This window comes from Chiroxiphia lanceolata, chromosome 16 (genome assembly GCF_009829145.1).
Source record: "Chiroxiphia lanceolata isolate bChiLan1 chromosome 16, bChiLan1.pri, whole genome shotgun sequence".
Taxonomy (NCBI): domain Eukaryota; kingdom Metazoa; phylum Chordata; class Aves; order Passeriformes; family Pipridae; genus Chiroxiphia; species Chiroxiphia lanceolata.
Genome location: NC_045652.1, coordinates 14157746 through 14170380, shown reverse-complemented (window position 1 = coordinate 14170380; position 12635 = coordinate 14157746). Strand labels below are relative to the sequence as shown.

At 54.8% G+C, this 12635-nt stretch overlaps 1 protein-coding gene across 3 annotated transcripts in view; it reads right to left on the bottom strand.

Annotated features, from left to right (window-relative positions):
* RAI1 (retinoic acid induced 1) overlaps window positions 1-12635 on the bottom strand; it is a 74103-nt gene that overhangs the window by 29783 nt on the left and 31685 nt on the right. For 2 of the 3 annotated variants that reach the window (XM_032704480.1, XM_032704482.1), the window contains one exon: window positions 9558-9638. The gene's annotated coding sequence lies outside the window, so the exon portion shown is untranslated. Of the gene's footprint in view, window positions 1-9557; window positions 9639-9739; window positions 10102-12635 lie in introns of those variants that run through there. The other variant, XM_032704481.1, reaches the window with a different exon arrangement.

Genomic DNA, 12635 nt, shown 5'->3' with positions numbered 1-12635 from the left:
GGTGGCTGCTCCCACAGCCGTGCTGAGAGGCCAATGCCAGAGGATGCTTGGAAGAGATGTTCGACTCCTTGGTGGGAGTGGGGCTGCCACAAGCCCCCGCTGCCCTGGGTCAGCCTCATGCCGGGTCTGAGCCCTCAGCCCGACGCTGCCCGCTCCCAGTCGTGCCCTGGGCAGGGACACTGGTCCCCTGCTCTCCACCTGGCAGAAGTGATCTGTGATAATGACTTGGCTCACCTCCTTCCAAGCCGCACGTCACAGGAAACTGCCATGCTGCCATCCCTGGCAGTCCCCATGCACAAGGATGGGGCACACGGGGATGTTCCCCTCACTCCAAGGAAGACACTACACTGAGGTGCTGGAGCATGTCCAGAGCATGTCCCCAGCAATGGAGCTGGGGAAGGGTCAGGAGCACAAGTCCTGTGAGAAGCAGCTGAGGGAGCTGAGGGGAGAAAAGGAGGCTCAGAGGGAACTTCTCGCCCTCTACAACTCCCTCAGGAGGGTGCAGCCAAGTGGGGTCAGGTTTTGCTCCCAGGGAACAAGGGACAGGATAAGAGGAAACGGCCTCAAGTTGTGTCGGGGAGGTTCAGGAAAAATTTCTTCACCTAAAGAGTGGTCAGGCATTGGAACGGTCTGCCCAGGGCAGTGGTGGAGTCACCATCCCTGGTAGTGTTCAAAAAACGCATGGATGTGGCACCTGGGGACATGGTTTAGTGGTGGGCTTACTGGTTGGACTTGATGATCTTAGAGGGCTTTCCCAACCTTCATGATTCTGTGATTCAATTATTCTATGCAGGAGAACAGAAGCAAGAGGATGGGTGCACTGGGGCGGGCAGCAGCTTCAGCTGCACCGCTGGCATGTGGAGTAGCGCTGGGAAAGGGCAGATGGACCCACTTTTGGGACATGTGCCCAGCCTGGGGACACCAGCAGTGTGGCTGTGTCAGCTTCCCCATGGTGCTACTCCAGGCAGATGCCCCAGCCCAGCACTCGCCAGGGCACCTCAGACCTGCACAAAACTCCAGAAATCACACTTCTTGCACTGTTTTATATTAGCACAGCCAGAAATAAAAGAGGAAGAAACCCCATCAGGGTGGGAAAGGGTGCAAACCCTGTGGCATCCCAAAAGTGCTCCTACAGCTTTTCCTGGCCAGCCAGCCCATCCAGGCTCCAACTCACACCCTGTTGGGGTGACACAACTCTTGTCACAGTGGCACAACCCCATTGCAGACCCCCATGGTCCTTCCCTGGACAGCAGTGAGAGATGCAAACCCTGGGACAAAGCAGAGACAGGACGCTGATCTGGGCACAAAAGGCTCCTCCATCATGAGGATGGCTGAGGATGAGGATGAAGATGAGGGAAGGGGTAGATCCACATTGCTGCAGAAAAAGCTGGTGTGGAAGATGTGCCATGTCCCCAAAACCAGACCCTCTGCCATCAATGGGGATGGTTTTCCGTGGGTGTTTTCCTATTCCTTTTCCCATAATCCAGAGAGCTGGGAGGGCTGCTGCAAAGGCTGTGAGTCCCATGACTCTGGGGGCAGGAGATGTGGGAGCCCTGGGCAGCGATCACAAGAATGGGGAAAGCAGTAACCTCAGGTTGCAGATTAGCTTTGTTTTATAGCCAGGGCGGCAGAAACCTCCCGTGGTTCAACATCTCGCCAGAGACCACACAGGGAGCCTGGGGAAAGCCAGGGAGAGGTCACAGGTCTCTATGGGGTGAGAGCATCCTCCCTCGGGGGAGGGAGGGAGGGAAGGAGGGGGCTCGCTCAGAGCCAGCGGGACCCCACAGCTCCCCCAACCCATTGCCGCACCCCAAACCTCACATGGGGCCACACACTGCACCTCTTCCCCCTCTGACCCCAAACACCCACCCCTGCAACCGGCAGGGGCTGCAGAAACCAGTTTGGCGAGGAGAGGGAGGCTCTTTAACCAAGTTTAAATGCACTTCCCTTGACTCGGTTCCCAGTTCAGCGTAGAGGAGACCCAGCTTGGCCAGCAGCCACAGCGCTCAGCTCTGCACGTCCCTGCTGAGAGACACATTCCTCAGCACTGCAGCTAAGTGCAGCACAGCCTTTGAGGCCTTCACCCCTCCTTCAATGATAATTTATGCCCTCTGACCCAACTCCCCCTTTTAAATCAAGCTGATCAATAGAGAAATCAGACAATCCTTTTAAGAAACTATCTCATCTGATCCTTCCAGCTAATGATCTCTGCTCTCCTTACAGCTGTTTGCAGATCTGTAGCCCAGGCTGCTGGGGGAAGCAAGAGGAAAAAATGCCACTGGGCCAAATTCCTCCTTCCCCAGTCCAAGCAGGAGCAGCAGCAACACCGATGATTTGCACGAGAGCAAAATGGGAGATGCCAACTACCATCTTTTTGAAAACAAGCTGAGCACCATGCTCCAGGGAAGCATTGGTTCCCAAAAACTGCTCCCTTGCCCATCTCACCATCAAACATGTCCTTATCCCACCCCAGGAGCCCTGCCACCAAGACATTCTCCTTCATCCTCGCTGTTCCTACACGTTCCAGCTTCCAGGCATGGCTCTTCAATGCCTCCTCTCCAAATAAAATCCAGCAACACAAAGTAACCACCCCAAATCCGGTTCCTGGCTCAGCCATAGTCACCTGCACCCTGTTCCATGCACAGCCACGGCACCATGGCTCCAAGGGGATGCCATGAGCACTGGGATCTCCATCACTTGGCTGGAAAACCCCCGTCCCTCATGGCAACCCTCGCTTCACCATGGCAGCAAAAGCTCGGGGGTGCAGCTGCCTTCTGCCCATGGAAGAGTTAAACCAGATTAGTGGAAGAGGGAGCAATGTCCAGCACAGCAGCAGGAAGAGAACAGCGTGGCTGTGTTCACGGAGGAGCCTCCAGAAGGGCTTTATTGACGGCGGCTGCATTTCTATTTAACTGGCAAAGGAACAGGGTTAACCAGCAAAGAGGGAAGCATCAGAGAACCCTTTAAGTCTTCAAAGTAAATCAGCTCCTGGAACAAACGCGCTCGGTAGCCAAATGTCCCCTTCTCCTTTGTGTGCGCGGAGATATTGACATTTATTATGATGTCCAAACCACCCAGAGGAAGGATGCTTTCCTTGCATCCAAGGGCCATTTCTCACCCTGGCACACTCACAGGAATTTCTCCTCTGCTCAGGCTGGGGCTGGCCCCCTGCACTCCCTCCTTTAAACCATCCAAGAGGCAGGATGGGACCATGCCCCAGGGATTCTCAGCACCTTCCCCGTGCCCAGTGGGATCCGGGGAGCAGGCTCTGATCTTGGGGCACCTCCAAGGTCCCTCACCACGCGTCCCCTCCCACCCAGACCTTGCCACAAAGCCCGAGAGCAGACGCAAAAGGCAAGGGGTCTGAAGGGCTGCAGCAGCACAGCACGGTGCAGGTCCTGCCACAGCAGTCACAGTGAATTACAAGGTATTAGAGCCCCGTGCTGCCGTGTCTCCATGCAGCAGCAGTCACGGTGAAGGACATGCTATGATAGGACTAGAGTCTCCTCCGGAGAATCCAGTCTCCGGCCTGGTGGAAGGCAGCGGTATGAGAGGCCAGTCCTGTTCTATAGATCAAGTAGTGACAGGTATGTGAAGGACACACTATTACAGGACGAGGAGGGCTGGAAGCCATGGTGTTTGGGGAGGGGGGGACGGCTGTGCCTCGCTGGATCACTGAGTGCCCACGCTTTGCGAGCCAGCAGCCGTGAACGTTTTTAATTATGCTTTCCTACTTTATCGAGCATCTCATTTTCATTTACACGCCATCTCCACCTGAGAACATGGCCAGTGATGCTCTTTTCCAGCACTGTTCCCATATCCCCTCACGCACGAGCCGAATGGGACCCAGCAGAGCTGATGGTCCATTCCCAGAACAGGGGACCCATTAGGTGACCAACCTGCCCTGCAGCTCCCCTACACGCCCCACACGATGTTAAGGACCGTAAGGGAGCTGGGCAGAGCCTCCCTGATGCTCAGTGTCCCTCCCCGTCGGAGCAGCCAATTTTAGTGGCTGCCATAAATGCAGCAGGAGCAGTGTCCCCTGGTGAGGCATCGAGCAGTGACTAAGAGCGGAGATGACAATAAAGAGGAGGAAGCAAGGTCTGACTGCAAAGCAGCAAACCAACCCCCCCGAATCCAGCTCAGAGGCACTGACTGATGATGCTCCCCCAAACCAGAGCCTGAGCCTGGTGATGGGGAACTGGGCTCTCTGGGGCTTGGGCTGAGCTTGGCCCTGGCACAGGCTCGGTTTGGGTGGAAATCCCATAAACAGGAGGGGAGAAAGGCTTCCCCCATCACGATGCTGGGATGGAGTTCAAGCCTCTTAGCAAAGCACACAGGGAGACTTGTGTGCAGCCCCTACAGATAAATCCACCCCCTTAAAACATTCTCGGTGGTAAATGTGGTAGAGACTGTGCAGGACTTGACAGCTCGAGGAGTATTTATGGTGCTTTGGCACCAGGGATACAACCAGTTGGGATTTTTGCTCGGCTCTACCACTTGGGCATAGCGCAGCCACAACAAACCCATTTGAATACCTCTTGTTTCAACCAAGGCAGAGATCCAGCCTATTCCCCGCGGAGCAAGCGCCAGACCTTGGGCCAAATTAATCTCCGATGGATCTCCATCAACTTCATGGGAGTTACAACCACAATTTGGCCCATGCATGACATGCAAATCTGCTCATTTTTCTTCTGAATCGTCCAAATACGGCAGCATTTGTTAGCGCAGGAGAGGGACGCATCCTCCGGGAGAGATCTCTTTGGATACCGTGCCAGCCCTTCCTTTTTTTTTTATTTCCTTTGCTGCCTGGATAAAAGGCAAGCGAGACGGACCATGGTACGTGTCTGAGCTGTTTGGGAAAGAAATAGGAATTTCCTCCTGCCATTCCCATTCTTTTGATAGGCAGGTGGGATGCGAGCAGGAATAACTCAATCAAGACAGAGCAATTTTTAATTAATTTGTGGATCCCTTCGCCGGCTGATTGCCTTGGAGACAAAAGGGAAGCCTCTCCTTTAACACTTGTGTGTGCCTGGTACTCTGAGCCTCCCCTTTTCACCGGCGCATCTTTGGTCTTGAAAGCTGCACAAAAGGAAGAATTCCTTGATCTTTTGCCTCAGCTTTTGCTAAGACGGAGACACACATGAGGGGGAGCTGGGTTGGGTTTGTGGTTTTTTTTTTTTTTTTTTGGTTTCTTTTATATTTTGGGGGGAATATTAAAGCCCAAAATGCACACAGAGAGGGGCGGGGAAGGAAAAAAACCAGAAGGAAAGGGGAATAAAAGCCCTCAAAGCTAAGAAAGCAGAGCGTTTTCCGTCAACACCTTCTGCCCAGCCCGCTCCATCCCCAAGGGGAGGGAGTTGAAAGGTTCAAGCTACATCAAGTGGTGAGTAATGCAGCGGGAGGCTCCTGCTCGGGGCCGGGCTCTCGCCCTCCGCCATCGTTCCCTGCCCTGTGCCCGGTGCTGTGCGGGGCAGAGCTCAGCTCTCGCCCTCCCCTTCTCCCCCCCCCCCAGCGACCGTGGGGATGCGGGAACTTCCAAGGCAGTGAGTGACACCACAATTATCGATTGCCGGCTGCAAAGGCTTGCTCTCGCCTCCCCCCCCTCTTCTCACTTGTTTTCTTCTGTGCAGCAGTGCCAGCCTTCAGAGACTGCTGCTGTAAAAGGCTTGGATTGACGGGGTGTCAAGATATCTGCTGCCCCTGGCTTTTAACGTTCCCTTGCAAAGGGGGGGGAGCGGGAAGAGCCCCTACACAGGTGAGGGGAGCTTGGATAGCTCCAAAAGAAAGGGAGGAATGAAAAGCCTTCCTCTCTCCTCTGTCGAGGAGATGCTCTTGAACCACAAGCAGCTTTTTCAGCCTCAGCTTGGCTGTGTGTGTCTTGGAAATCTCAAGATGCTGGGAAGGAGAGGCGGCGTGCCAGCCGGCCCCCGCCAGCGCCTGCGCCCTGCCCAAAATCAAGGCACCCAAAAAAACCACCACCCTCCCCATCACGTCTCTGTGGGGTGGCACACACACCTGACTGCCCATGACATCTGGCAGTGGCCATTTTGGAGGTGGGAAAGGCAAGACACATCCAGGCCAGACGAGGTCACCCAGCAAAGGCTGCAAAAGGACTGGGACTCCCCAGCTCGGGTACATCCTGTGCTGTGCAGCAGCAATGGCACGGAGGGGCCAAATCAGAGGATTTTCCTAGAAAAGACTGTCTAAGCAGGAGCTCCAGGTGACTCCTGGGTCCCCCACCAAAGGCTATGATGCCACTCTGCCCAATGGCCCTGGGACCCAGGGCTCCTGGGTCCCCTGCCAGCCCTGTCCCCATCTCAGCCAGCTCCTCACAGCAAGTGCCATCCCTGCCACAAAATGGGGACGGCCACCTGCCTGCGGAGGTGTTTGTTTGCAAAGCTCGGCGGTACCTTGGGACCACAGCTAAGTGTTACGTGCTGGAGCCAGAGGCCTGAAATTAAAGCCGGCTCCACGACTGTCGGTGTCGACACCTGGTGATGGGAGGACAGGGATCGATGATGGAGAGTCTGTCGCTCCTGATGCATCGCTGTCAGGGTCAATACACAATTCCCGGGGAGATCAGATGTCCAGGTTAACTGCTTTGCCTCCATGCTAAGCCGATGGGCTGGCGGAGCCCCATCCTGCTCACACATCCTCTTTCCTGGCCACACTCATTCCACAGCCACCAAATGCCACCAAGAGCAGCCCCAGGGCTCGTGACTCTTGTTTTCACCCATGCAGAGCTCAAGTGCAGCTCCAAAAAGTGCCCAGGGATGGGAAAGGGACATGGGAACAGGGACCTGACCCCCAGGACCCTTTGGCCGCACCAAACCAGCCCACTGCCATGGGCAGCATTGCCAAGGGACCACAGGGGGACACGGGGCTTGGGGACAGCCACCACCTCCTCTGGCCACCCAAGGGGGCTGGGAGGGGAAGTGGGAGTGATGATACCCCCACAGGGGGGAGCCTCATCTGCCAGTCCCCCTGTCTGCCCCCATCTTGAACTGCTGGGCAATGGAAAAGACAGGAGAGGGGTGAAACTCGCCTCTCCTGCCCAGCACAGGTCCTGCCAGTCAGTGGCTGTGTCCCACTCTGCGCCCTGGGTGGGTAGAGGATCCATGTGGCTTTGGTACAACACCTGTCCCCTCCAGGTGACACCCCAGATCCCTCTGGGGCAGGAGAGCTGTGAAGGTGGGTTGCATTGTGCCCTCTGCACCAAGCAGGCTTGCGGTACCCCATGGTACCCCAAAGTCACTGCAGTGAGCCCAGGCAGGAGGTACGAACCCTTTGCACCCTCACTGCTGCTATTCCCACATGCCACTCTGGGCAGGATCCATCCCCCATCCCAGGGGGTCCTGTGAGGACGAGAGCCACCCGCAGCCAGACTGCAGCGTCTCACCCCGACAGCTCCCAAGGGGTTCTGGCTGTACATCTCCAGCATGGAACAACCCACCCGGGGGAGCCCAGTGTGACCCCCTGAGGAGGGGACCAGGGGGTCCTACTGATGTCAGCCCACGAAGCCACCCTTGGGGGACACAGCATCACACCCCGACCCGACCCAGACACAGCCAGACTTGCCGTCAGCCCCCCCCCAAAAAAACCCCCAAGAAAACAGAGCACGGCATGAATAACAAAAGCAGCGATCAGTAAAGACTCTCCCAAGAGGCTGCAAGTTCTTCAATTAGAGCTAACATTATAGGAATGAGAAACTCCACGCCGTCTTCCGTACGGATAACACTTTTTTCCCCCTCTCTTTTAAAGAATAAAGGGAGGGAGGGAGAGGAAGGCTGCATCTCTAATGCAACAGACAGGTCTGCTGAGATTCACTTTGGCTCTTATTTTGACTTTCATCTAAAAGAGCTGCCCTGGGAATCCATTAAGTCCAATTTAAATCGGCTCTCCGCCCTCACGGCTTCTCCCCGCCTTCGCGCCCCCTCCAGCTCCCTTCTCCCCCCTCCCTTGGAAGCAAACAAACACAAAAGCAAGGCCAGGCAGGGCAGGCAGCGAAGGGCAGGCAGCGAAGGGCAACACCGGCGTGGTTTCGGAGCCGTTCCCTGGGGGATTACAGCCTTCCCCAGGGCAGTTGCTCCATCTTTATTTCCGCCCAAATAAACACAATCCGGCCACGTTTGGATACCGCCTCGGTATCACCCCCTCGCCGGTGCTTTTGGGGGGCCGGAGGGGTTTTGGGACCTGCTTCTGCTCCCCACACATCTCCCCCCTTCAAGCACAGGCATATTTTCCTCTGATTTCATTATTTGCCAGCACAGTTAGCTCCATTAACGCTGCAACCGGCAAAGTTGGATGGGATATAATCACACACTTCAGGTTTGGGGTTTTTTTTCCCCCCCAGTGAGCTTCCCCACCCCAAGACCATTCCTCAGCCTTTGGGAATCACCACCACCCCCCTCCCCGCAGCCTCACAGCCAGGCGAGGGACAGACCCCTCGCCTTTCATCTCACCACACTCATTCAAGCTCTGCTTCTGTCGTATAAGCAGTTTTCCAGCTCTTCCCCCCCCCTCCCAACACACCCGCTCTGCACTGCATCCTATTCATATGTTTTCAATCATCGCCGTTTCGTTATTTAAAACAAAAGCACACGGTTCCCCCCCGCCCCCGGCAGCACTCCAAGCCCCCTCACCGGGCTCCACGGTTATTCCCTGGTTTGTTTGTTTATTAATGTCAACGGAGGATTTGGAGGCAAAATTTGCCGTGGGAGAAAGGGAGCAGGAGGTGAAAGTCCCACCGAGGGGCTTTCCAAAGGCACAGCCAGATGTGCAAACCCCACGATTCCTTGGGTTATCTGCTAGATCCATTTTTTCCTGCCCCGCCAGCCACCGAAATAAAAGAAAGAAAATCCATCAAGTCAGCGTTCTCACGTGCAGACAACGGCAAGGAGAGCCAGGCGCCCGCCCGCGGCACCGCCGCAACTTTTGGAAGTATAAAACCATGCACATCCATAACTCCTCAATTAAATAAGCCTCCCTGGGAAGATTTCCCTCTGCAGAGGCTTTCGCAGCCCCGCGCCCGTTATTATTTTAACTTTGCAAAAGTAGGAGTCAGGGCAAGCCAACTGAATCCATCCCTTCCACACACAAATATTCCAAGTCTCAGCTGTATCTTTGTTCAGACACCCATCAATCGGCAAGTCAGGAGGGGTTTTGGACCGGTTGCAAATTTCTTTATTACTTCCAGAAAAGCAAAACAACCCCCCACCATACACACACACCCCACCCCACACGCACCCCCCGGCTCCTCCGCTGCTGCTGCAAATAGGACACACGGACACGGACACACACACACACACACACACACGTATAATCCCCCCTCCCTCCCCAAACTCCGCGGTGCCGGCGCCGTGCATCCATTCAATCGCAGCGGCACACGAGTTGCACAAGAGAAAAATAAATCCGGAAAAAGCTCTGTCCGCGCACACCCCCCACACCACCTCCAATTCTGCTGCGCCTTCAGGAGGAAAAAAAAAAAAAAAAAAAAAGGGCAGGAAAAAAAGGAGGAAAAAAAAAAAGCACAAAGATGTAGCTTGCAACAATACCTGCGATGGTCCTCGCTCTCTCCTCTCTCTCCTGCTGGCTCGCTCTCCTCCTCTTCCAGAGCACAGTAGCCAGATTAGATCCTTAGAAAAAAAAATGTGAGAAATAGCACAATTCTCCCTTTTTTTTTTTTTTTTTTTTTTTGCTTCCCTTCTCAGCAGCCCTTCTGAGCTCCTTCACTAACCATTATTCATAGACCACTAGGGGATATAAGGTAATTAGAAACGGCCCTATAGCATCCAGCCTGAAAATGTAATGCCAGCGGTAGGAGTGGTGGAGGGCTCTGGCTGCGGGCGGCTCCGGCAGAAAGTGCTCGCTGGAGCTGGGGACCGAGGTGAGAAGTGGGGTGGAGGAGAGGGCGAGAGGCAGCGGGTGCTGGCGGCTCTCCCAGCAGAGACCAGGGTGGCCAGGGACACCAAGCGGCACCGGTTTGGGTTGGATTTGGGAATGGTTTGGGATTTTTGGGGGATTTTTTTTGGTATTTTGGAGTGGGCTCGCCGTGCCCGTGTGAGCCGTGCTGGGGCTGTGTGTGTGTGTGTGTGTGTGTGTGTGCGTGTGTGTGTGTGTTTGTGCCAGGAATAGCAATCAGCAGAGGCAGCACACAGAGCGCAAAAATGCCATCATGCAGGGTCAACAGAAAGCTGCAGACATTTTTTTCTCTCTCTCTCTTTTTTTTTTTTTTTTTTTTTTTTTTTTGGTAGGCTTAATCCTCTGGAGCGGGGGAGAGGGAAAAGGAGGAGGCTGCTGCCTTCTTTATAGTTTTGATTTTTTCCCTCTTCCAACCTCGTAGGATCAGATTAACCCCCCTTCCCCCCTCCAAGCTCGCACACACACACAAACACACACACACACACACACACACACACACACACACACACACACACACACACACACACACAAACACACTCTCCAGCCCCAGAGATCCCAACCCTCCACCAGCGCTGCGCTGGGGAGATGCCGGAGCCGGCGCAGGGTGGGATGCGGGTCTGGGTGGGATGAGCTAGGTGGGCTCGGTGGCAGCAGGGAAGGAGAGCAGGAGGGAGGCAGCACGGGGGGGGGTGGTGGTGGAGGCAAATGAACAAATCACACCTGCAGCTTTCTGCGTGCCGGAGCCAGCTGCAGCCCAGGCAGCGACCGGCAGGAAAAATCCAGGCTCGCAGGCTCCCAGCAACATCATCTGCGGGGATTTAGGTGCACAGCGAGCTGATGGCAGCTCATCGCTGGGAGCGATTGATTTTGGGGGAGGTTTATTATTAGCAGGAGGGGAAAAGAAGACGGTAACAAAGAGCAAATCCTTCCACACACACTGATTTTTCCAAGGGGTAAATAAAACCCGCTGCAGGGGCGAGGAGGGGAGCTGGTCCCCTCGCCAGGGGACGCAGAGCTTTGGTGGCCCTGATACACCGGGACAACCGTGTCGTGCCGCCGGCGGCGCCGGGGTCGCTGCCGTGCAGCTCCGAGCTCCCCGGCTCCTTCCCAAAGGGTGCAAACGCCCAGCCCTGCCTCCTCCCACGACTCCGCTCTGAGCCTCTCGTTAATTGAACTAAAGCTGTTCACCTTGATAACGCAGCACGGCAGCAAGTTTCCGAGCCGTACGCGGGGGGCTGGAGAGCTATTTGATCCACTTCCAAGGCGCTGCCTTTCAATTCAACCCCTTGCTCTTGAAGGATGGATAACCAGGCCCTCTCTTTTCCCTGTTAATTACTTGAGATAGGAGGTATCAAGCTGCAAACCAGACCATACCTCATAAGGGGATCCAGCACCTGCCAAAGCAGACTACTTGTTCTTGTCTTCCCTGTCCTTTTCTCCTCATCCTCATCCTTACCCTCATCCCCATCCCTATCCCAGACCCAGCCTGGCCTGGCTGTTTGTATCTAATACACCACAGCACAACTCCCAGCCACCTCTGACTTCACACACACCTCTCTGCAGGATGGTAAACTAAGCTGGGACCTCACAGCTCTCCCAGGACTCAGTGTTATCCCCCCTAACCACCAACCATGCTGCCCTTCACAGGGAAGAGCTTAGCACCACTTGGCACCATGGGCTGTGACTGCCACCCTAGTAAAGCCAAGGTGAGACAGACCCAATGGACAACACCCCCAGCTTCTCCTCTGGGACTGAGAGACAACTAAAGGATGTGTTATTTTTACACTAAAATCCCATAAATTCAACAGTCTGGTCCATCCATGTCATTTCCTGGCTCTGGTATGTTTAAAATCCCCACCTCCAGGAGCCCTGTGATTTCAGGAGAACCTCAGCTCTGCTCTGCTCAAACCCTCACCGTGGTGAGGAGAAAGGCTGAAATCACAAGCCCCCGAGAGGCCCATATGCAAATTAAATCACCACCAAACACTGGTTATTAAACGCTGTGATTTTTCCGGCACCTTTACAGTTCTGCGCCTACGATTTACGGGTTCACAAAGGCTGATTTCATGACTTCTCAGCATTTCTGAGGTGTCAACACCCACATCACCTCTGTTTGTGTGACATGGTGGTGGTGTCTGTCTCAGCCCAACCACTGGCTGGGTGGGAGACCACCACCTATCACAGCAATTAACTTTACTCGTTAAAGCCTCCAGGCTCATAGAGGATGCTGCTGCACAGTGGTGTGGATGGGAAGGTTCCCATCCCTTGCTGAAGTCTGGCTCCAGAGCATCCAAAGATGTCATCCTGAGCTACCACATACCAGCACAACCACCATCAAAAAGCCTCTTACTATCTTCTCTGAGCAGGGCTCACCTTGCTGATGAAACCTGGAGGCTTCTCTGGATGTACCCCTGCACCTCCTGCCCTGGAGAGGCTAAAAAATAATGACTCATTGCAATGTCATTTCTGGAGCTGCTAAAACAAAGGCGCTCTGGGTCCCTCAGTGTCTCACCACTGCAACCTAAGCAATAAAGCCTCCTGAAGAAAATGAGCTTTTCCCCACCAGCCTCCTCCTCCATCCAGCCCTACCATGCTCTGCCAACCCGAGGTCCCTAGGACCTCCCCAAGACCCATATGGGATGCTCTTACTCATTCATCTTCCTCTCATCCCTCTTCCTGGATGATTCTCCCCCAGCCCCACTCCCAACGAT